This window comes from Balaenoptera borealis, assembly GCF_965194805.1.
Source record: "Balaenoptera borealis genome assembly, chromosome: 16".
In the NCBI taxonomy this organism is placed as follows: Eukaryota; Metazoa; Chordata; class Mammalia; order Artiodactyla; family Balaenopteridae; genus Balaenoptera; species Balaenoptera borealis.
Window position 1 is genome coordinate 30,170,855 of NC_138872.1, and position 25,407 is coordinate 30,196,261.

Genomic DNA, 25,407 nt, shown 5'->3' on the forward strand with positions numbered 1-25,407 from the left:
GAGCTTCTCCTTGGCTGTTGTGACGGAGGAGGGATGACTCAGCTGGACCTGCAGTCAGGCCCTCTGGGCAGGGGATCCTGAAGCAAGGCCCCTGGTTTGCACTACAGTGAGAATTGGAGGACTAATGAGAGGCATGTGGCCATTGGATTGGAGGGATCAAGGAGGAGCCTTTGGAAACCCTGCCCACTGGATAGTGGTGAGCAATTCTGAGTGGTCTCTGGACTGAAGAGAAAAGGAGAATGGAATTCTCCTTTTGGCAGTTCTGTCAAGGAAGAACTGCAAACTGGAGACCCCTGGCTCCCCACTCCCCTCAATGGAGGCTTTGCCTCCAGTCAGTGGGAATGCCTTCGTGGCCCTCCAGGCTCTCTGCCTCTGGCCTCTGTACTCCAGTGCACTTTGGCTTCATGCCCCAGCGCCCCTATCCAACACTGAGGGCATTACCTTTCTTCTTGTTGCCCCCGTTAAGTCTTGAAGGAAGACAAAGGAGGAAACCAAAGCCCAGAGAGAAGGCAGGCCTCCCTGGAACATCTGGCTTTCCCCTCTTTGACGCCCCTAGGGCTATGCTTAAAAAGAGTGAGAGACTCAAGCTTGGTAAGATGTTTCTGTTTCTTTTTCTTCCCCCACCTGATTTGTAAATGTAAGTTTGTGAAAATCCTGCAAGGGGATATAAATCAAATTGTAAAATAATCATTTGTTATTCTCACCACTTAGAGAACTTGAACAGGATAAAACAGGGATGGTTTGTCTGCTCCACAATGTCTAGGGCATCAGCTGGCAGACTCAAAGTTTGGGGGTGACTTGACAGCTAGGGACTGGAATCTGAGGGCTTGGCAACTCACATGTCTGGCAGTTGAAGCTGGTTGTTGACTGGAACCTTAGTTCTGTCAGCCAGAGCACCTACCTCACAACATAGCAGCGGGGTCCCAAGGGCAGCATCCCAGGAGAGCCACGTAGAGCTGTACTGCCTTCTCTAACCTAGTTTTGGAAGTCACACAGTATCATACCTGTCATACTCTGTTTGTCAAGGCAGTTACATGGGCCTACCCCATCCAATTCCAAGGGGAAATAGATTCCATCTTTTGATAGAGGAGTAGCAAGGCTCTGGAAGAGTGTGTAAAACTGGAAATATGGCCAGTTTGGAAATTTGGAATCACAGTCTGGCACAATCTATCAACCTTCCCTCTTAGAATCAGCAGACACCTTCAGGGAAAGGAAAGGAGATTCCCAATACTGGGGTCACTCTGGGATTTTTTTCCTCCTCAGTCTTGCCCCCACAGTTCTCCACTGCCCTGGTACCTCTTCAGTGCCTTTTTTTTTCTTGGCCACGCCGTGTGGCATGTGGGATCTTAGTTCTCCGACCAGGGATCGAACCTGTGCCCCCGGCAGTGGAAGCGTGGAGTTCTAACCACGGGACCGCCAGGGAATTCCCTTCAGTGCTTTTAACAAATGTTTTCTCCAGCTTTTCTAACTAGAAAAAGGGTTGGAACCATCCAACCCAGTCCTCTTTCTCTGGAAGGGGGGCCCTGGGCAGTGCATTTAGAATGTACACAATAAAAGCCTGTGTCCCCAAACATACAGCATATTTACTCATGTGATATACAAACACTAAGCACATGTGAGGACTTCCCTCGTGGTCCCGTGGTTAAGACTCGGCGCTCCCAGTGCAGGGGGCCCGGGTTCAATCACTGGTTGGGGAACTAAGATCCCACATGCCTTGAGTAATCCTGCGGGCCACAACTACTGAGTTCGGCACGCTCTAGGACCCACATGCTGCAACTAGAGAAGCCCTTGTGTCGCAACGAAGACCCAGTGCAGCCAAAATAAATTAATTAATGAATTTTAAAACACTGTACATGTGAAGTTTTAGAAATATGTGAGAAATAACGACATACAAACAGTGATTACAACTTTATAAAAAGTGTGTATGCGTGTGGAGAAGCACTGGAATTGTCCATGGGTAGACTTGTTTGAAAATTAAAAGCAGTTTTGTGTACTTTCTTATAAAGATAAACTTTGATCTCCCCCCCCCCCAACATTTTATCCTGAAAACTTAAAAACATACAGCTAAGTTGAAAGAATTTACAGTGAACACCTGTATACCCACCACCTGGATTTTACCATTAACATTTTACAATGCTTAATTTTCATACATCTGTCTATCCCTCTATCCATCCCTCTATCCATTTTATTAATCCATCTTATTTTTGATGCATTTCAGAGTAAGTTGCAGTCATTGGTATAGTACCTCCCTCTAAATACTTCAGAATGCATTTCATTAACTAGAGTTCATTATTTGTGTGCAATTTTTTCTTTTCAGACAAAATATATATAATGCTCAGCTTTTAAGTGTACATTTGCTGAGTTTTGACAAATGCATACACTTATAGTGATTTGTGTTTTTTTTTTTTTTTTTGACCATGCCATGTGGCATGTGGGATCTTACTTCCCCGACCAGAGATCGAACCCACAACCCCTGCATTGGAAGCCTGGAGTCTTAACCATTGGACTGCCAGGGAAGTCCCTAAATAGTGATATATTAAAAACAACTAGTTTGCTGCACAAAAAAATTTAAAAAAAAACAACTAAGATTTATTTTTCAAATCTTTGGTTGCTCAACTGTAATTAGTGTAAAATGCCTTCTCTACCCTGAGCGATTTGCACAGCAGGCCTGGGCCTACAGTCACAGGTAGGGTCATCTTGGCCAATGGAAGGAACTAGGATTGAGCCTTGGACCAGGATTTTGGGCCTGGGGGCAGAGAATTTGGAAACATTTCTTCTGGTTTAGGATATCCATGGATATCCCTGGAGTGAGAGTTGGGGCAAAGGCTCCTATAAGCCATCTTCTCAGGGTGAGGGGGCTGCAGTTTCTTTTAGGTACAAAACTCTGGCAAATGACCCTTGGGAATAGAACAGTGAATGGCCTGGGAAGTCACTTGGCTCTCATTTACTTCAACTTTGTATCATACTGCCTTGCTTTATTTTCATTATAGCATTTAGGAAATTTTTTTGTTCACTTGTTTATTGTCTGTCTCCCCATCTAGACTGTAAGTTCCTGAGAGCAGAGACCTTTTCTGTCTTACTCCCTGCTGTGTCCAGCTCATGGTCGGCAGCACTTAATAAGTATTTGTTGAACAAATGACTCATTGGTCCATTTACTAGATGGGGAAAGGAGGCCCCGAAAGGGGAAGTGACTTGCCTAAAGGAACAGGAGTCCTTTACTCACACCCTCCAGTTCTCCTAGTCTAATCCTTCTCTCATGAAACCTGTGACTTCTGGGGCACCTGTGGGGTGGCTGACAAGTGCCTACCGCTAGGTGTGTGCTCCTTTGGGCTGGGACTAAAGCAGGGTCTAGAGCAGAAGACTGCCTCCCCACCCTCTCTCAGTTCCTCTCCTCTCCTCTCTCCTCTCTCCTCTCTCCTCTCTCCTCTCTCCTCTCTCCTCTCTCCTCTCTCCTCTCTCCTCTCTCCTCTCTCCTCTCTCCTCTCTCCTCTCTCCTCTCTCCTCTCCCCTCTCCTCTCCTCTCCTCTCCTCTCCTCTCCTCTCCTCTCCTCTCCTCTCCTCTCCTCTCCTCTCCTCTTGGAAGATAGCCCTTTGCCTTGTGGTGATGGGTGGAGCTGTGGACACCCTGGGCATCAGGTAGGATGGGGAGTCTGGACAGGTCTCCACAGGCGGGCAGCTGAGGATGGGACTCTGTCCTCTCCCACTGCAAATAGGGTCTGTGTGGTCGCCAAACTGAAATTTCCTTCTCAGGGTCTCCAGGATGGAATATGCAAGGCCCTGTCTCTCCTTGGTGTGAGGTCCTGTCACCTCTGCACACACACCACAAATGCTCTGACCCCAATGCAGCTGTCTCATGGAGAGAAGGAACTGCATTTCCTGAGGATGGGTTACTTGCCAAACTGCACATGCCTGTAATTCTTGGTACAGCCTTGGGAGGTTCCAGGAAGAGTAGCAGAGGGAGACTCGGGTCAAGCAACCAGTGGTGAGGCTTGAACCCCAGGGCTCTCTGACTACCACACCCAACCACAGCATTTTCCCAAGTGTGGTCAGATCTGGTGGGGATCCTTCAGATGACCTCAAGGATGAATGCTTTTTATTATAATACATATTTATATTAATGTAGGTTAGGAAATATAAGTAGCATGTGAAACCCTTTTATGGTAGTATAAGTAAAACTATAAATAAAAAATTAACCAAAAGAAACATACTAAGAAATAGTAGTGTAGGTCAGATGTAGGTAAGGCAAGCCTGGTGGGGTTTAGTTCTAGCATACTGCTATCCTAGCTACCCAGGGATCTCCAGCACTCACAGTCATTATTTTTCAGGGTTTCCAAACACTTGAGTTCAGGCTTTTTCACCTTTGCAGTTCAGTGTGTGGATAGAGTGAGTTTTTCTACTTTCTGGGTAACTAAGTGGTTGGTGTATAGAAGGACCTGCCCTCATTCGCTGCCCTTGGGGCTCTAACAGGAGACTGGGTGTGTGGCCTCTGGTCTTTGGGCTGGAGTGTCTGTCGGGCAGAGGCGTCTAGGATTCGGTTATTTCACAACACCTCTGGGCCAACCCTGCTGAGAGGGAGTGGGAGACACAAGTCCTACTCAAGGAGGGACTTCCCTGCTGGGGAGGGGATGCCCCGAAGGACGCCCGCCGCACCCGGTATTCCCAGGCCGTGGCTCTGGTCAGCACACGCTTATTCCACAAATCGGGGCAGCGGGGTGCATAGAGTTCCAAATGGACGCCCCAACTGCAGGCGGTGGTGGGGACTGGAGGTGGTCGCTGATGTGGGCTTCAGCTCCTTCGCCTAAATGTCCCCGCCATGAAAACGGATTGCAACCAGCCACAGACCCTTCCCCTGGGGCGCGTTGAACGTGGGACTGTCTTCCGGGCCACGGACGGGAGAGGGAGGCTCCCCACCGCTAACTCCAGGCAGCTCAGGCTGCGGGTCAGGAATGAAGGGTCTCCCAGCAAGCTCCGCTTGCGCACTGCTGGGCAATCTTTCTCCAGCCTACAGACTCCCCGCCACTCCCCCTGTGCGGGTCCTGGTGCGTCCGAGGGACCCTGCGTGGGGACTACAACCTGAGGAGTGTCTCACCCGGCACCCACCACGACTGTGTAATCGGCCTTCAGCGATTCCTGAAGTCCTGCAGCCTGGGAACCCGCTGTTGCCGGGCATACTAACCGATGGCTTTGAAGTGCCCACGTGCGGCGGGGTGCGCTGGGGAGGAGATCCGCACCTCCCACCCGGCCCCTGGTCCCTGGCCTCAGGGGGAGACGCATCTCCCGGTCCTCTCGGCGCTTTGAACCTCCCCTTCCCCCGCCAGGCCTATCGCAAACACCCCCACCGCAGAGCACCGTGTGTCGTGTTTCTACCCGGCTCGGTGCAAGGCAGGCCCGGATATGCGCATCTGGAAAGCTGGGGAGATTTCCCTGGGGCTCGGGTGGGGATGGCTAGGCTGACTTGATGAAAGACCACAGCCACGGTGCTAGGCCTCTTCTAGGGGTTTTGCAGGTTCCTCTCCCTACCCATTGAGAGCCTCCGCCCTTTAAATACCTTGCAGCAATTAGAAAAAGGGGGGGGGGGTTGTTGGGAACCCGTTTGGAGACAGGAGTGGAAAGACGACTTTTGAGTTCCAGGCCGCCCTGATCGCTAGACATTGGTGTAACTTGTGTTTGGCCTCAGTTTCCGCATCTGTAAACTGGGAAGAAGGCCCACATCCAGGGAGGTGGGACAGTAGAGAGGCGGAAGGTGTTGGTGCACGGTCGGCCGGTGCTCCCAGGGTCATGTGCGCTGCCGTGGGGCGCACATCTCCCGGGCCATCAGTGAGACGGTGACAGTGAGACCCGGCCTTGCGCCCCAGATTGGCAGGCGAGCTAGAGCTCGGAGGCGCGCAAGGGCGGGGCCCAGGAGAGCCAGGAGACGCCCGTTCTGTCTGGGCCAACCAGCGCCCGTCTCTGAACCACCAATGAGGAGGCTCTTTACAGCCAAGGCCGGGTCGGGAGTGAGGCTGCGGCGAGTGCGGTGCTGACAGAGACGCGCGCGCGCGCGTTCCACCTCGGACCCGAGGCTGCCGCCGCCATCACTGCCGCCCGCCCGGTAGCCTCTCAGCCGCTGCCCCTCAGCCGCTTCCCCTCGCCATGGAGGCGAGGCCGCCGCCGCCGCCGCGGGGCTCCGAGCCGTGGGCCGGGCGGCGGCCCTGAGGGCGTGTGGCGGGCCGAGACGCCGCCGCGGCACAGAGGCGGAGCCGCCGTCCTCGTCCCCAGCGGTCCCGCCCAACGCCGGACTCGGTGAGTGTTTGCGGCTGCCGCCGCCCAGGCGGGCTCCGGAGGTTGGAGGGGGGGCGGCTCCCGGGAGCGGGTGGGAGGGGTCCCCGGCCCGATCCCAAATCCATCTTTTCCGGGCCGGATCCATCCGCTTTCTCCAGGGATCCCACATCCTTGCGCTTTCCGTGTGTGTGTGTGTCTGTGTCTGTGGTGGGGGGTGTCCCCGGAAACGCTGTCCGTGTGTGGGTGGGGTGGGGTGGGGTGGGGGGTGTCCCCGGAAACGCGCCGGCCCGGGCGCCGACCCCTCTCTACTGCCCAGGAACTTTGCGTGTGTCCTCCTGGGGTCGGGCCGGGGCGCTGCCATAGTTCATTCTGAAAGAAGAAATTTGGACAGTGAGAACAGAATTTGCTCAGGTCCATTTAATGGGAAGAAAGAGGAGAACTCCTGGCACGAGAAAATTTGCTCTTGCAGTGACCAACTTTTCTTCCCCGGGCCCCTCTCTTTACCGTCCACTCCCTACAGTTGAGGCCTCTTAGGAAGGGAAGCAGGGGCTCAGTGCTGCCCAGAATTTAAAATGAGCCAATTGGGAATGCAGGTCCCCTCCTTTTTTTTTTTACTTTTGGTGAATAACACAAAGAATACCGTTTTTTGAAAAATTAGTTCCTAATTGTATTTCCTGAAGATAAAAATAATAATGGCAGAGCTGAGCCCAATGTTGAGGGTTTGTTTGTTTTTTTTTTGAGGTCAGTGAATGATGTTTGTAAGACAGGAAAATAGGAATGTTTAAAACCTCTCTAAGAGGGTGAATGCCTTCAGAAGCCTTTGCCCAGGGTAGGGATCCCTGCTCTAGAACCAGTCACATCTCCCGGAAGATCTCTTCTCTTGCCACCTGCTTGCTGTTAAGGCAGCTCTAGAACCAGAAGATGGTGGGCAAGGAGAGGACTGGCGGTGGAAGATGGGCGAACATCTTCCTGCCCGACCACTCCTTTACAAAACACAGATCTGGTGCTGTCAGTTGTTTATTTAAAACTCCCTCGCTTTCCTTTACCCATAGGGTGAATGAAGCCCAAAATGCCTTAACAGGTCCTACAGGGCACTTGACAGTCTTGCTTCAACTTACTCTTTTACTTTTAGCTGAATCCTTCAATTCTCCTTCCTTTTATCCCCCTCTCTGGCCAATCAGAATTGCTTGACTGCCTCTTTTTTGCTTGTGTGATCCTCTTTCCTCCCCACCTTTATCTGCCAACCTCCACCTCTTCCTTTAAAGCCCTTCTCATTTGAGAAGCTTGATGAGGGCAGGACCTGTGTCTTGTTCAACTGTTCATCGTCCATATTGAGAGGTTTCTTCTTCCCGATTGTCTTATTGTCCCATCTCTTCCACTTATGTTTACTTCCAGGTACCCACTTCCTGAGAAAATCTTTTTTTTTTTTTTTAATTCAATGGAGTCTTTTTTCTTTCTTTGGCTGCGTTGGGTCTTCGTTGCTGTGCATGGGCTTTCTCTAGTTGCAGCAAGTGGGGCTACTCTTTGTTGCGGTGCACGGGCTTCTCATTGCCGTGCCTTCTTGTTGCGGAGCATGGGCCCTAGAGTGCATGGGCTTCAGTAGTTGCGGTGTATGGGCTCAGCAGTTGTGGCTCGCAGGCTCTAGAGCGCAAGCTCAGTAGTTGTGGCGCACGGGCTTAGTTGCTCCGCGGCATGTGGGATCTTCCCGGACCAGGGATCAAAACTGTGTCTCCTGTATTGGCAGGCAGATTCTTAACCACTGCGCCACCAGGGAAGTCCCCTGAGAGGATCTTTCCTGAGTGTTTCCTGCTTGGCGTGCACACTTATGACTTTTAGTATCTTGATTCCTCATCTCTTCATGTCCATCCTATCCGGCCCCCATAAGTAATCAACAGGCAGAAACTGGCAGGTCTCATATCCCACTGGCCTTCAATCTGCTCAACTGTCTCTGAAAGGCTAAAAGCCCCACCATCTCTTTTTCACCTCTGCCTGCCTGAAGTGGCCTGGCTATGTGCGTACTGTAAGGCAGGGTACAATCTAGGAGGCTGTTCACTGGGTACCTTTTAGACACTAATTTACCACCTAGGTGAAATTCGGAAACCAGAAAAGCCAGTCCTCTGACTGAACTACATTCACATGTATTCTGTTTGCCAGGCGAAGTGCTTGGCATACAGGATAAAAGTGGGGAAGTCACATCTTTACCTTTGAGGGGCTCACAGCTTAATGCAGGACAAGTGGATACAAATACTTATATCACAGGTACTATGAGAGTGTAATAATACCTTTTATTTGCCTTGTGTCAGGCTAGGTAATAAATGCTTTCCATGAATTATCTTATATAATCCTTTCTACCATCATGTGGTGGCTAATTCTTACTAGACAAGGGTGGAAACTGAGCCCATACAGTGTGCAGATGAGGGAATAGTCAGGATTTGAATCTTGGCAGTCTAGTTACAGAGTATCTGCCTGGCTGTATAGACAGCATTCCCTCCGTGGGTGGTCTGAGAAAACTTGACTGGAAGGGAGCCTTTGGGTCATGAAGGATAGATAGGAGTTTATGTATGGTGGACAGGATACAGGAAAGAAGGAGCAGCACAGGCAGGCTTGGAGGTGGAAGGAACCCATTGTCCTTGGGGAGCAGGGAGAGGTTAAACGTAGTTGGATTGAGTAGAGGGAAGAAGGGTGGGAGATGAGATTAGGTTGGCTTGAAGGGCTGTAAGTGCTGTGTTAGAGTTTGGGCAGTGGAGACTTTAAAGGGGGATTTTAAAGGAGGTCAGGGGGACTTCCCTGGTGGTGCAGAGGTTAAGAATCCGCCTGCCAATGCAGGGCACATGGGCTCGAGCCCTGGTCCGGGAAGATCCCACATGCCGTAGTGCAACTAAGCCCGTGTACCACAACTACTGAGCCTGTGCTCTAGAGCCCGCGAGCCACAACTACTGAGCCTGCGTGCCACAACTACTGAAGCCGGTGCACCTAGAGCCCGTGCTCCACAACAAGAGAAGCCACTGCAATGAGAAGCCCGCGCACCGCAACGAAGAGTAGCCCCCGCTCGCCACGACTAGAGAAATCCCGCACACAGCAGCAAAGACCCAAGGCAGCCAAAAATAAAAATAAACAAAATAAAATAAATTTAAAAAACAAAAGATAAAGGAGGTCAGGGACTTGGGCAGACCAGGCTTTCAAAAGGTCATTCAGGGGCAGTGTGGGGCCAGATGTTAATACCCCTCCAATTTAGGAGGCAATGGTGAGGCTTCACAGAGGCAGAATCACAGCCTCTTAGACCCAGAGTGAGGCCTAAAGAGAATACTGCTGAGTTTTGGGAACAGGTCATACTTATGAGAAAAAATTCCAGCAATATGAAAACGTATGTATAGAGAAATGCCTCCCTTCTACCCTGACCTCCCCTGAGATGGTTGAAGTTTCCAGTTTCTGTGGCTTTACATAGACACTCTTGCTGTATAAACATTTATCTGCCTATCCATACTCCTACCCCATGGTACATACCAGTCACATCTTGCTCTTTTTTTTTTCACTGCTGTTCGGCTTGGCTTGTGGGATCTTAGTTCCCTGACCAGGGATCAAACCTGGGCCCTCTGCAGTGAAAGCACAGAGTCCTTACCACTAGACTGCCAGGGAATTCCCATATCTTGCTCTTTTTTACTTAACATAGGAAAATCATTACTTAACTTAGGAAATCATTACATATTAGTACATATAGAGCTATTTATTCTTTTTATTTTATTGATATTCTTTTACTTATTTCATTGTTTGGCTGCACCATTATTTGTAACTAGTTTTTGGATTAAACAACATTTAAGTTGTTTCCAGGTTTTTCTATTACGGCATTATAATGAATATCCTTCTACATACTTTGTTATGAGCTCATGTGTAAAATTATCTGAATTGTATATTTTTAGAAGTGGAATTACTGGGTCAAAGGATACTTGTGCATTTTAAATTTGTAGACATGTAGCCAAATTACCACCCCTTGGAGGGGGTTGTACTAACTTATCCTCTTTCCAAAAATGTGAGTGGACCTCAAACAGATCTTCATCAGAGTATGTATCAGGGTAGCCTGGGATGCTTTTTCAGATAGACTGCTTTTTCAGATGCTTTCCCCTCACCTAACCTCCTCCCCTCATGGGATTCTAGCCTATTTCTTTCTATCTGCAGAAGGAGACATTGAGTCTCAGAAGGATAAAGTGACTTGTGGAAGACAGTGGGTGGTGGTTGTTTTTTTAAGCGGCTCTGATATTTGTATTTGCCCAGCATCTTTCACTGGAGGTTCTCAGAGTCAGTTTGTAAACATTGTTGCATTGTTTTTCTTCACTTTCATGTGGGAAAAATGAGGTGCAGGTGAAGCTTAAGTTATAAGCAGGAATCTGGCCAAATATACAATCTTGTCTTTTTACTTCTAATGTAATAACTAATAAATGTTCCCAAATGACAAATTTGAAGAAATTTTTTTAGTGAGTCTGAGTACAACAAAAATAGCAATAATATAACACTAACAATACAATTGAGCAACAAACCCTCAAATAACCCAATGTTAAAATTTGTTTTAGTATATTCTCTGTAGAAAAGAGAATCCATTAAATGTGAAATTGTATTTACTTTAAATTCACATCCATTTGTGTCAGTGTATAGGCATAGATTTTTTTTTAATAGTTATAACCTTTTATATGTACATGGCAAGTAAAGTACAGACAGCATATGATTTTTGTATTCTTGAATAACATCAAATATTTTATATTTACTCATTTTGTCTATCATTTTAAATCACAGAATAGTATTCTATGCATTGATAGCCGTAGTTTGTGCGATCGTTTTTTATTTTCTTTTTCTCTCTCCTTTTTACTATTATAAATGGTACTTCTGAGCACCCTTGTTCAAATACTTCTTTTGGCTTATTTTCTTGCACTCTTGCCCCTAAAATGGGTTCACTGCATCAGAATATGGTTTCAGTGCCGAATTGCTATCTAGAAAGGTTGAACTAGTTTACAACATCATCAGCAATTTTTGTGGCCCTATTTCCTGACAATACAGCCAATGCTATTACAAACAAAACTTAATATTTGGGCTTCCCTGGTAGTGCAGTGGTTAAGAATCTGCCTGCCAATGCAGGGGACATGGGTTCGAGCCCTGGTCCAGGAAGATCCCACATGCTGTGGAGCAACTAAACCCGTGCGCCGTAACTACTGAGAGCCGTGTGCCACAACTACTGAAGCCCGCACGCCTAGAGCCCGTGCTGTGCAACAAGAGAAGCCACCACAGTGAGAAGCCTGTGCACCGCAATGAAGAGTAGCCTCCGCTTGCTGCAACTAGAGAAAGCCCACACGCAGCAACGAAGACCCAACGCAGCTGAAAATAAAATAAATTTAAAAAAACCTAATATTTGATTTTGTTAATTTAAAAGAAATGTAGTAGTACTTTGAGTTAGGTTTAATTTACGCTTCTTTAGAAAAACTTTAGAAAAAAATCTAAATGAGCTACTAAATGAGTTTTAGTAGCTCATTTAGATTTTGAATGAAGTACGGTGCTGTGTTATATATCATATCCAAGTGTTATGTAGCTAAAGTCAACTTTTTTTTGAAGAAAGACATGGTTGATAGGACAGAAATATTGTGGAAATTTAGAATAAGATCATACTGGTATGAAATAGAAAATTGGGTGCTGTTCAGTAGAAAATACCAGACATTGTGCTGGTAGTTAGGGATACTCCAGAGTAACATGGATGTGATGTCTGTCCTTATGGGCTAATGCAGAAGGCAGACATTAATCACCTTATGGTAATTATAGATGTGATCAAAGGGGAAGAGTAAGATGTCTTGGGAACGCCAGAGAAGTTCAACAATGCTTGCAGTTTAAACAACACAGAGACCCTGAGCTAGGAAGGGGTTGGGTACCTTAGGTATATATATATGTATATATATTTTTTAATTCCCTAGGTGATTCTAATATGCAGCCAGGGTTGAGAACCACTGGACTAGAGAGAAGCAGGGGCCAGAGTTGAGGGCCTTATACACCATGCAAAGATTTTGGACTTTATCGTGAAGGCAGAGCTAAGCCATTGAAGGATTTCAAAGAGGAGTGAACTGATCTGATTTGCAGTTGTGAAAAGTTCACTGTGGCTGCAATCCAGAGCAGTAGTTTTCCAAGTGAGGTGGATAAGATGCTGGGATGCTGAACTTTTTATTATTTTTATCTAAAAAATGATAAAACATTACATTTAGGGACTGTCACTGGCATCTTCTTGGGTCTGTAGGTCAAACAGTGTTTGGGTGTCCAGAAGTAAGAGAGGGGAGTTCTGCAGTAAGCAAGCACAGCTGTATATATACATTTTTAAAAAATTTTTTGTTTATTTGGCAGAGCTGGGTCTTAGTTGTGGCACGAGAGGTCTTTGTTGCGGCATGCGGGATCTTTAGTTGCGGCATGTGAACTCTTAGTTGCAGCATGTGGGATCTACCAGGGATCGAACCCAGGCCCCCTGCATTGGGAGCACGGAGTCTTAGCCACTGGACCACCAGGGAAGTCCCTGTATACATACATTTGCTTTCAGTGTATTGCAACATATTGATAACAGTTTATATTATTCAGTTTTCATTAAACTAACCTTCACAAAATGAAGAAGCGGCTTAAAAAGATCCCTGCAAAGAAACCAGTGATTGAAGAAAATATTAATAACGCAAGCACAAGGAAACAAACAAACAAAATGGCAGAGCTGACCCTTGTCTAGCTCCTATTATGAAGTCCTGGTGAGCAGTTTTGGTTTTTTTTTAGTATTTATTTATTTATTTGGCTGCGCCTGATCTTAGTTGCACCATGCACGTGGGATCTAGTTCTGTGACCAGGGATCGGACCTGGGCTCCCTGCATTGGGAGCTCGGAGTCTTAACCACTGGACCACCAGGGAAGTCCCCGCTCAGTGAGCTATTGGGTCAGATTAAATAAGTCAACTCGTATTACATTGGAAAGTATCAAGAACTCTATTTGAAACATAGACTTACATCCTCTGTCATTATAGGAATCTTGTTTTAAGATTATGTGGAACCTGAGATATTAAATAGTAAAATATGAGGCTATCACTAGTGACAAGACATTTGAAAACTAAGCATCTGGAGCATAAAGAGAAGCTCTGCATGTTTTTTCCCCCCAATGATGTTTAAAGTCATAGCCTGGGGAGTTCCCTGGCGGTCCAGTGGTTAGGACTCAGCGCTTTCACTGCCGTGGCCCAGGTTCAATCCCTAGTGGGGGAACTAAGATCCCCCCAAGCCATGCGGTGCAGCCAAAAAGAAAAGAAAAAAAAAGAAAAAAAGGCATAGGCTATTCAATCAGATGCTGTACATAATTTTACTAACCTAATGATTAAAGTATCTATTTCAAGGTTTTCTGTTCTTATAAATGAGCAAAAGGCACATACCATTGGCAGGTTCTCCTGTCCGCACTACCTGCACCCGCAAAAAGGCTGATATAGTGTATGGAAAATAATATATCAAGAAGCTAAGACTAAATTTTGTTTGCATATACTCTTGTAAGATGTAGTAAATGTTGCTGAAGATTTGAACAAGCAATATTAGAATAAAATTTTCAGTGTTGGAGGTTTGCTACATAGTTTTAAAAGTATAGAAGCTTCTAGCATGCCTTAGTATTTGCTAGATTCTCTTTATTAAAAGAAATCCAAGAAAAATCACTTCTTTTGTGAGCTACTGGAGAAAGTTATACTGGAGAAGACATTCTTAATAGTAAATGACTGCCTTCATAACATTGCTGTATGAAAAAGTTGTCTAAATGTAAACAGAACAGCCACTTGAATGAAAAATGAAATGCGTTCATTGCCTCTTCATGAACTATTGAGGCAGGTTATCTTGTTGACTATCTTGTGGTGGAGTTGTTGATGTTATACATTTTACTTTTACCAAAAAAAAAAAAAAGCCTACTTTTTCTGTGATAAATGGCTATCTAGCTAACATTATTTGAGAAGTTAATATCCTTAATCTGTCTCTTCAAGTAAAGACATTATTTTAACAGTGAATGAGAAAGTAACGTCTTTTTTCTTACAAGTATGCTATGGGATAGCATTTTCCTTGTAATTTAAAAAAAAAGCTTTATCATGATATAATTTACATACTATAAAATTCAGCCTTTTAAAGTGTACAGTCAGTGATTTTTAGTGTATTTGTGGAGTTGTGCAACCATCACCATTATCTAATTTCAGAACATTTTCATCACACCAAGGAGAAACCCTGCACCCATTACCTTCACTCCCCATCCCACCCTCCCTCCAGCCTCTGGCAGCCCCTAGTCTTTCTGTTTGCCTATTCTGGACATTTTATATAAATGGAATCATATAAAATGTGGCCTTTGTTGACTGACTTAATTAGCATAATGTTTTGGGGAGTTCATTCATGTTGTAGCATGAATTCATTCATTCCTTTTTATAGCTGAATAAATAATCCATTGTATAGATATATTGTTTATCTATTCATCAGTTAGTGAATTTTTGAGTTGTTTCCACTTTTTGGCTATTACGATTAATGCTGCTGTGAGCATTCATGCACAAGTACATGTGCGGGCATACGTTTTCATTTCTCTTGGATATAGAGTGGAATTGCTGGGTTAAATGGGTCTGTTTAACTTTAGAGGAATTGGCAAACTATTTTGTAAAGCACTTGCGCCATTTTACATTCCCAGCAGCAATGCACAAGGGTTCCAGTTTCCACACATCCTCACCAATATTTGTTATGCTGTCTTTTTGACTGTAGCTATCTTAGTGGTATGAAGTGATAGTTCATTGTAGTTTTGATTTGCATTTCCCCAGTGACTCATGAGCTCATTGTGATTTTGTTGCATCTATAAAAACTCTCATATTTTTACACATGAAAAACTTGGAAACATAAATTTCTTACCTGATAAACATCTCCAAATGTATTTCCAAAAAAATTTCCAGATGATCTAATGAAATAAAAGACCTAGACATTGATCATCAGTTGCTATTAAAACCAGTAGGGAACTTTATAATAGAAGAATCAGAATGACAATCTTCTAATCAGTCATAACATCTCTAAAATGGGTACAACCAAACTTTATGTTCCTCTCATGCGGTACAATAGGAAAAATATAACACCATTCATGAAATAGTCTTTCCCTACCCAAATCAAATCAAACCTGACTCTAATTAAGCATCTAGATCTAACAATCAACTTATAGAATGTAATTAGAAAATTCAGAATGTGAGAAATCCAGTAAGACAAATGAACCCAGTTACTTCAAATAAATGGCAAGAAAAAAAGTGGAGCAACTATTACATGTTAGAAAAGACTTGAGACATATTAACTAAATGTAATGTGTAGACCTTGATTAGATCCTGTGTCATACAAATCAACTGTAAAAAGGTATTTATGAGACAATTGGGAGTAATTTGAATACCACTTAATATATTAGATGATTTTTAAACAATTGTTTTAATTTTTTAAAGATATGATAATAGTATTATAGTTATATTAAAAGAAAAAACTCTTTTTTTTCTTGGAGATATGTACTGAAGTATTTATGGATGAAATGATAGGATGTCTGGAATTTGCTCTAAGATAATTCATTGTGTCTGAGGGTTGTAGGTTATTTACCATTACTGATAATCATTGAAGCTGGATAATAGGTATATAAGGGTTTATTATAGAGTTACTCTTGCTCTTAGTTTTAGTGGGTTTCACATCCATTTGTTAGAAATTTAAAAAGTAAAATCTTCTGACTAGTTTTCAAGAGTAATTTCAAGAGTCGTTTCCTTTTCAAAGGAAGATAGACATTTGCTAGCCAAATTTGAAGGGAAATGTTTGTATAATTGGATGGGGTTGGAAAAAGAAATACCACTTTTTAGTAAGCACAACCGTAGTGCTTCTTCCTTTTGGACCCCTATTTCTTTTGGACTATGATAGCCATTAAAACCAAGTATTGATTTGAAACCAGACTTTCAGATTGCTTTGTCACAAAGTATTAAAATGAGATTTTCCAAGCATAATAAGAAATATTTGATCATATGGATCACACTAAATATTTTTAAAACAAGGTTAGTATTAACATCTTAGTGATAGCAGTAATGGTTTTTATATTTTCCCATATGAAAACCATTATTGCAATCATTATTACATTTGGAAATGAATGACTGTTTTTGTGGTATTTTTATATATTAGTATCTTTGTCATATTTATTGGTGAACACATGTTGGGGATGTGCGTGTTGATTGATTGGCTGGTGTGCAGTCAAAAAATTTGATTGTCATTACTGTGGAGAATGAACTGGACAGAGCATAGAGACTAATTTCGTGATTGTTAGAGCATTTTTGGCCAGGGTTGATGGTGTTCTGGACTGGTTTGGCATAGGGGATGGAGATATGTGGATAAGCATGATTTAAGCAGTAGAAGCATTAGTAGGGTTCCACATTTTTGGCTTTTTTGAAAGTGAACTGAGCTTTTGTATGTGGGGAGAAGTTAAAACCCGGCTGCTATAAATTGTTCAAGAGTTTTCAAATATTGATTGACAAATAACCATCAATTAGTTTTCAAACATTGGTTGACAGGTGGCTTAATGCAATAGTATAAACGCATTAGTACCCCATTAATAAAGAGAATGTCTTCCATTTGGTGTATCAGCAGTACATCAGTATATGGAATAGTTCCAGGATTTCCAGTGTTCCTCTAAAAGGAAAGGTGGGGAAGTGTGGGGGAGAGCTTTCACAGGAATGCTTCTGTTCTGGTGCCCCTTTCCATGTCTCCATTGATTTGAAGGCTTTACCCACCTTTCAAGGAATGAGGCCAGTTCCTGAATCAGTGCTTCTGCTGCTGTCTGTGAGACCACTGCTCTCCAGTGCACCTTACTTCCCACCTGGACCTGCTTACTTTGTTAACAGGGGCTGAATATACAGTGACTTCCAACTGGTGTTTCTCTGTTTCTCCATTCTGGGGAGTTAGCCTGGCCCAGAATCTTGCTACTAGTTGGTGGAAGTGATAGAAGATCCTTTTTCTTCCTATACTTTGTACCCAGTTAGCAATAGTGCTGTTGGTAGCAGTTGTGAACCTCTGAGGCAGTGATTCTCAATAGTGACTGACTGTGGTGGGAAGGAGAAGGTAAATTTGAAAAAACATCTTTTTAGAAAATGGAAAAAATAATGGCTATATGTTTGTTAATCAGTGTATATATTTTTAAATTTGCTTCATTTAAAATCATGTATGCATTTGAATGGTACATGTACATGTTAAAATATTCAAATATTAGTACTAAAAATATACAGTAAAAAAGGTAATTCTGTCTCCCTCATTTTCCAAGTTTCCCTTCTCAGAGGCATCCCTAGGCATTATGAACAGTACTTGTGAAACCTTCCAGAAAGAGTCATGCCGGTATACTGTGAGAGTTACTTAAGTTTGACATTTCAACTAACATTTCCTGCTTATTCACTTGCACTTAGCTTTCAGAAGTTCTACTTTGAAGAAGGCTGTTGTCGAGCAAGTAGTGGTTAACAGAGCAGTTCAGTTATGTGTGTTTTGTAATGTCTGAGTGGGGCTTTTGTTCATGAAAAGGACTAAAAATTACTTGGGTTTCAAATTAATGTTCAATTTATTTAAGTGGCAAATTAAAAAACCTAGTTTTTCTTTAGTCTTGTTAATTGTACTTGTAAGCATTGTAATTTATGCACAGAAATAAGAACGATAACTTTCACTTGCTCTTTAATTAGTGTTAATTCAAGCTTAACTGATTAAATTCCTTCATACCCCTTTGTTAGTGAATTAAATTTTCTTAGATATTTAAAATACATTTATACTGTCAGTCTGTCAAACACTGCCAGTCCTTGAATCAGATTAGTTCCTCCCCCCTCCGCCCCCTGGCCATGTTGCATGGCATGTGGAAATCTTAGTTCCCCGACCAGGGATTACACCCACACCGCCTGCATTGGAAGCATGGAGTCTTAGCCGCTGGACTGCCAGGGAAGTCCCCAGATTGGATTTTGTATTTCTTTCATATTTTCTTTGTGAGGCTTTATAGTTATTTTAATTTGGGGAGTTGGAAGTGACTAGAGTTCATACCCCATACCTGCCATGCTTTGTGAACATGGGCAAAGTATTAATACTTAACCCTTCTGAGACTGTTTCTTCACCTAATAAATGGGTTCAACAGTAGTACTCTTTTACTGCATGTTTGTTTTAAGGATTAGATAGTTCACCCCAAGTGCTTAGCAGAGTTCTTAGCATGTAGTAAACTTTCAGCAAATGTTAGGAAATATTATAATGACCTTGATTTTTGTCTTTCCTCTGTAGTAGTTGGTCAGGATACAGTGTAGCTGCATAACTGATCACAGAGTAACTTTTATCTTCCTGGGGTTTCAGTGGGGGAAATGTGGCAAGGATGGGAGAGGGAAGAGAGAGGGAGAAGAATCGAGTAAATGGGATAAACTGTACAACATTTGCTTCCTGAACCATCTTCCCTGGAGTTCTGTGACACACTTTCTTGGTTTTTCTCTACCTTTCTGGCCACTCCTCAGTTCCCTTAGGCCTCTCTTCTGTGACCACTCTTTGACTTACCAAAGAGTACATCCTTAGCCCTCTTGTGTTTCATCCTACGCATTGTTCCTGGAAGCACATGCCTATGCCCAGGGTTTCGGCTGCCAGCTCCTTGCTAATTAGGAGAAAATTCGTCCTCGCACTGGATGATAGCCAGCAACCTACTGGTCGTCTTCATTGGACTGTTTCCCAGGCACCTGTAACAGGCTCAGAACTGACCTCATCTTCCCTTTAAATGTGTTACCTTTGTATTCTCTGTCTTGATGAATGACAAAACCCTGTAACCCAAACCAGAAATTTGGATGACACTGTTCTTCTGGTTGGTGATGCATTCCCATCTGTTTTACTTTTAATATTTCTCAAATTTGCCTGCTTTCCCCCACCTCTTCTGTCCCTTAGTTCTGGTTTCTTCTCATTTAGATGACTGCTGCAGATTCCCTAGTTGTCTACCCATTATTATTTCTTTATTCCAGGTCATGTATCACACTGCTGCCAAGAGTGATCTTTTTGACTTCCCTATCTAATAATCATAGCACTCCCCAGTTTAAAATCCTCTGGATAAAATCCAAACTCCTTATCAGAGCAAGTTTTTGCGACCAACCCCTCTTAACCTTTTAGCCTTACCTTTCCCCCATATCCTTGACTGTGCTGTGCTCTTTCAGACCCTCTGTCTTTTGGACTGCCCATCTCCCTCTTTTTTACCTTGCATTATAATTTCTTAGGTAGGGATCAGCTCCTCCAATGAGCATTACCTTACTGACTGTCTCAATTCTGATCTAGGTATAGATCCTTGTGCTATTTCTATCAAGTCACTTAATCATATTATGTGATAATCCAGACACTTAGATAATAATCCATACATCGACACGAGCAGATTAATGGTTTTAGAAGGATCTTGGTGGTCCAGGATGTATAGTAATATGTAATTTTGCTGAGGCATGGATTCATATTACTTGCACTTTGAGTTTGGTGGCAGCAGGTGAGTTCCCTTAGTTCTTCAGTGAGCCTATAACCTCACTCAGCATCTAAAGCTGTCTTTTTATTATTTCCTTCTTTTTCCTGTTCATTTTCTAGTTTTGTAAGTTTTCTGATTCCCAAGCTGGAAAATACATTTAAACAAGAAACTGTAAGCCCGTGTAATGGCTTGAAAACTCATAAGGTTTTTAAGACGTCTTTTTCTTCTCCTCTCTTCTTTCCATCTCCCTTATCTTTGGCATTAAGTTTGTCAGGGGATGCAAACTCAAATATGTCTTTGGAAGCTGGGCAGCTTATATGAATGAGAGAGGTAGATCTCTTGGGTCATATGTCATACTGGAGTTTCCATGGCCTATCTAAAGGAGTTCATATTCAATATTTTTATAACACAGTGTGCTACCAGTTTGCAGCCTTCACTGTAATTGCCAAAGACTGTACCTATACGATTTAGTTTATCTTTCTCTTTGAAACTGAATTCATTAAATAAACAAAAACTTAAGTAACCGTACTACTACGTAGTCTTCTAGACCCTGCTGAAGTATCACCCACTTACGGGAGTCTCCTGAATTCTCCTAGGAATTGTTTTTTCCTCCTTTTAGAGTTGGTATAACAAATATAGTATTGATCACAATGTTTTTTGGTTTTTTAAAAAAATATTTATTTATGTATTTGGCTGCACCAGGTCTTAGTGCAGCACTTGGGCTCCTTAGTTTTGGCACGCTGGCTCCTTAGTTGTGGCATGTGAACTCTTAGTTGCAGCATGCATGTGGGATCTAGTTCCCTAACCAGGGATCGAACCCGGGCGCCCTGCATTGGGACAGCACAGAGTGTTATCCACTGAGCCACCAGGGAAGTTCCAATCACAATGTATTTTAATTTACTCATTTTCATGTCTTAATTTCCTATTAGTTTATTGAGGACAGTTATGTATTGAGGAGCATGTCTATTAATTCTATTAGGTGTTCAATACATTGGTGTTGAACATTGAGCCAAGTGCTAGGCATATAGTAAACAGACATGTTTGTTGATGAACAGGTATCGATACCAAAATCTGGGGGCTCTGTAATATAACATTTCTTTTTCTTTTGATGATTCGAAGGGCTGTGTAGCTACCCTAAATTTCAGCTTTGTTTCTTGGAAATTACCAAGAATGTTAAGGATGATTGATTATTGGGTTGGCCAGAAAGTTCATTCGGTTTTTTTTTTTTTTTGACTGTGTTGGGTCTTCATTTCTGTGCGAGGGCTTTCTCCAGTTGCGGCGAGCGGGGGCCACTCTTCATCGCGGTGCGCGGGCCTCTCACCGTCGCGGCCTCTCCCGTTGCGGAGCACAGGTTCCAGACACGCAGGCTCAGTAGTTGTGGCTCACGGGCTTAGTCGCTCCGTGGCATGTGGGATCTTCTCAGACCAGGGCTCGAACCCGTGTCCCCTGCATTGGCAGGCAGGTTCTTAACCACTGCGCCACCAGGGAAGCCCCATTTGGTTTTTAAGTAAAAATAGAAGACACATTTTTCATTTTCACCACGAACTTTATTGAACAAAGTATTCACTGTTTTGTTCCACTGCCTTCTGCCATTTTTCAAGCAACGTCATAATTCCATCTTCCCCAAACATTTTATCTTTTTGAGCAAAGAACTCTTCCAGGTGCCTTTTACAGTCTTCCAGGGAATTGAAATTTTTTCCATTCAGAGACTTTTATAAAGACCAAAATAAATGGAAATCTGAAGGTGCAATGTCTGGTGAATAAAGCGGTTGAATCAGAACTTCCCAGCCAAGCTGTAACAGTTTTTCCCTGGTCATCAAAGAAACATGCGGTCTTGCATTATCTTGATAGAAGATTATGCATTTTCTGTTGACTAATTCCCAACAGTTTTCATCGAGTGCTGCTTTCAGTTGGTCTAATTGGGAACAGTACTTGTTGGAATTAATCGTTTGGTTTTCCAGAAGGAGCTCATAAGAGAGGACTCCCTTCCAATCTCACCATATACACAACATCACCTTCTTTGGATGAAGACTGGCCTTTGGTGTGGTTGGTGGTGGTTCATTTCGCTTGCCCCACGATGTCTTCCGTTCCACTTTATTGTACAATATCTACGTTTCATCACCCGTCACAATTTGTTTTAAGAACGGAACATTTTCATTACATTTAAGTAGAGAATCACCTGTGGAAATATGGTCAAGAAGGTTTTTTTCCTTAACTTGTGTGGAACCCAAACATCAAAGTGATTCACATAACCAAGCTGGTCCAAATGGTTTTCAACACTTGATTTGGATATTTTGAGTATGTCGGCCATCTCCCACATGGTATAACATTGATTGTTCTCAATTAATGTCTCGATTTGATCGCTATCAACTTCAACTGGTCTACCTGACCGTGGAGCATCGTCCAGGGAGAAATCTCTAGCACGAAACTTCGCAAACCACTTTTGACATGTTTGATCAGTCACAGCACCTTCTCCATACACTGAACAAACCTTTTTTTGTGTTTCAGTTGCATTTTTCCCTTTCTTGAAATAAGAAAGCGTAATATGCTGAAAATGTTGCTTTTTTCTTCCATCTTCAATACTAAAATGGCTACAGAAAAATCACCAATTTTGATAAGTTTTTTTAAAAAATGCACGCTGATATGACAGCTGTCACAATACAATCTGACAAAATTGTTTCGATTGAAGTTAAAGACAACTAAGCCCTATCAGAGCCATCTGAGGGAAAAAAATCGAATGAAGTTTTTGGCCAACCCAATATGTTGCTGTGTTTGGTGCAGACAGATCTGTGTACCGATGGTGACTAAACAGACTTGATTGCAAATAGTCTGTTGTTCATCCCCTGAGAAAAGATCTGTTACAAGGGGAACTTCTTGCTTCTAATTTCATACGGTTAAGACAAATTAATCACCTGATGACTGTGGAAAATATAAAGAAATTTGAGTACACCTTGGATAAAGAAAGGGTTTGGAGTAAGCAGACCTGAGTTCTATTTCTGGTAGTACTAATTAGCCTTGTGACTTTAGGCAAGTCTTTCCCGATCACAGTTTCTTCCTCTGTAAAGTGATAAGGGACTTGATGGTTTAACATCCTTCTATCCCTAAAATTATTTAATTCTAATACACTGTAATTTCGGGACGTCCCTGGTGGTCCAGTGGGTAAGACTCTGTGTTCCCAATGCAGGCGGCCTGGGTTCGACCCCTGGTCAGGGAACTAGATCCCACATGCATGCTGCAACTAAGAGTTTGCATGCCACAATGAAGATCCTGCATGCCGCAACTAAGACCCAGCACAGCCAAAATAAATAAAAACAAAACAAAACAAAAACAACTAAACAAACAAACACTGTAATTTCTAAAATATTAGGACCAGTGAAGGAAATACTCATGGCCTAGCTCATTCTAAGGAGAATTTGAAGTAATTTACTGATACACATATAATACCATCGTGTGTGTGTTTCTAGAGAGAGTGCATTTAGGAGTTCTCCAGAAAAACACCAAAGAAGCTGGTTAGTAATAATGATCACTGGGGAGTGGGGAACTGGATGCCTGGTGGGAAGGATACCTTCTATTCAGCGTATTTTCTTTTGTAATCTTTGATTTTTATAGTGTGTGCTTGATTATCTACCCAATAAGGACAAATAAATTTTAATATATAACATACACATAAAGAAGTCAGTAAAGGGAAAGTAAGGGTCTTATGGTAAGAGAGAGGCACGGGGATGGTAGTGCAGTCCATTAGATCCTATGCAGTTATTTAAAGAAGACTGTATATTGAGCTCTCAAGTTATATTAGCTGAAGGTTCCAAGAGATTCACTTGACTTACAAGATATAAACCATCATCAGTAGTGAGAAACAGCCTTTCCTGGCACTGTGGTTTGAGGCATTTTCCTCTTAAATGGGATATTGTGTGATATGGTGAATGTTTTCAATAGAACCTCTACAGTCATACTGTAATGCAGTATCTCAAATGGGGGTCCTTGGATATATTTTGAAGAGAAGTTTCTCTGAGTAGACTCTAATAGTTTTTAAAATTTCAGTAACCTGAACTATAAGCATATGAATGACTGCCCACCTTGTAACTGAGTATTGCCACACAATTTCAGTGCCCATGTTTGTGTGTGTGTTTAGGATCATTGGTTATCTGCGTCTTTATTTGTAAGTAAGTAGTTTGTGGGACTAGTCAGTGGAAGGCCAAGTAGTGCTGGGCACGCTGGGCAACTTGTTTGCGGTTGTTTGAATGGGAAAGTGATGGGAGAATTAGTATTATATGACATATGTGTTTAGGCATGCCAAGCTTAAAAAAAAAAACAAAACTGTTGTAGTAGGTGATGCAATAGCCGTGTTGTGAGTGGTGATTTAATTTCAGCATTAAATCTATTGTTATCTATTAATATTGTTAATTTGAATCTTATTGGTTTTATATTTTTATGTAAGTTTATTTTGGTTTTATAGCTGTATAATAGCACAGTGTTATGTTTATATTCATTAATAAAAATTTTTTAATTAGCATTGAAGGTGTGTTAAAATTTTTGTTTCCTTTAAAAGGTAATTTGTATCTCTCAAATTTGAGAAATCCTGCAGTAGTGATTACAGCTTTGCTTATTCTAAGCAGAGTCCACAGATGCCCAAATAAGAGGCAGTTTTCTACTGATCATTTCTCATAATTGAATTTTGTTGAATTAGGAAAAAACTTTGAAATCATGAGTACAGTTGCTGATTAATGACACATCCAACTTACTTTGAAAATAAAGAAGGCTGAAGACAGCGGTGGTGCCTTGAATAGGTGGTGACTCCATCTCTGTTTACATGGAGCAACTGCAGGCAGGACTGAGATGGTTATCAAGAAAGAGTTCACCTGCTCTAACGCACGAATGAATGGACAGACCAGGCTCCAACCTGCTCAGTTGAAGAGAGCATGACTTGAATGAGTTTAGTCTGAAAAAAATGTCAAAGTTGAAGTACCTGGTTATTTATTTTAGCTATAGAAAGATATCACTAATCTGCCTAATTTCAAAGAGCATAGTTTTCTGCTGAGTCCTCTAATAAGGACAACTCTTTTGGAAAAGGTTACTCTAGAAAACAGAATTGTACTATTTTAAAAAACTGTTGGATATTAACTTCCTGCTCAAAGTGATTTTGATTTTATTTTTTATTATTTAAAAAAAATATATATTTATTTATTTGGCTGTGCCGGATCTTAGTTGCGTCATGTGGGATCTAGTTCCCTGACCAGGGATCGAATCCGGGCTCCCTGCATTGGGAACGTGGAGTCTTAGCCACTGGACCACCAGGGAAGTCCCTCATTTTGATTTTAAAATTGTTGATATGAAGCCATTTTTTCTGTTAGTAGCTTAGAAGAATCACTTTTCTGTTAAGGTAATTGTTCTTGACATCAAAACAATATTTATCAGCACAGAAGAGATAACTACTTTTTCTGTCTTCTACATTTCAAATAATTATAGTAGAATTTTAAAAGAAGGGTGTAAGGTTTTATATTCTCTGCAGTGTTATCTGATCTGGCAGGAGTCTGTTGAATCCTACCCTGTTATCTTAGGGCTGTAGACACCATTTATCAGATTAAGGAAGTTCCCCTCCATTCCTTGTTGCAAAGAGTTTTTAATGAGTGGATGTTGAATTATA

At 42.7% G+C, this 25,407-nt stretch overlaps 1 protein-coding gene across 2 annotated transcripts in view; it reads left to right on the top strand.

Moving 5' to 3' along the window:
- Positions 1–5,974: 5,974 nt before the first annotated feature.
- The window catches only part of PTPRA (protein tyrosine phosphatase receptor type A), a 184,872-nt gene continuing 165,439 nt past the window's right edge, over positions 5,975–25,407 (top strand). For both annotated transcript variants that reach the window (XM_082359031.1, XM_082359032.1), the window contains exon 1: positions 5,975–6,282. The gene's annotated coding sequence lies outside the window, so the exon portion shown is untranslated. The remainder of the gene's footprint in view (positions 6,283–25,407) is intronic.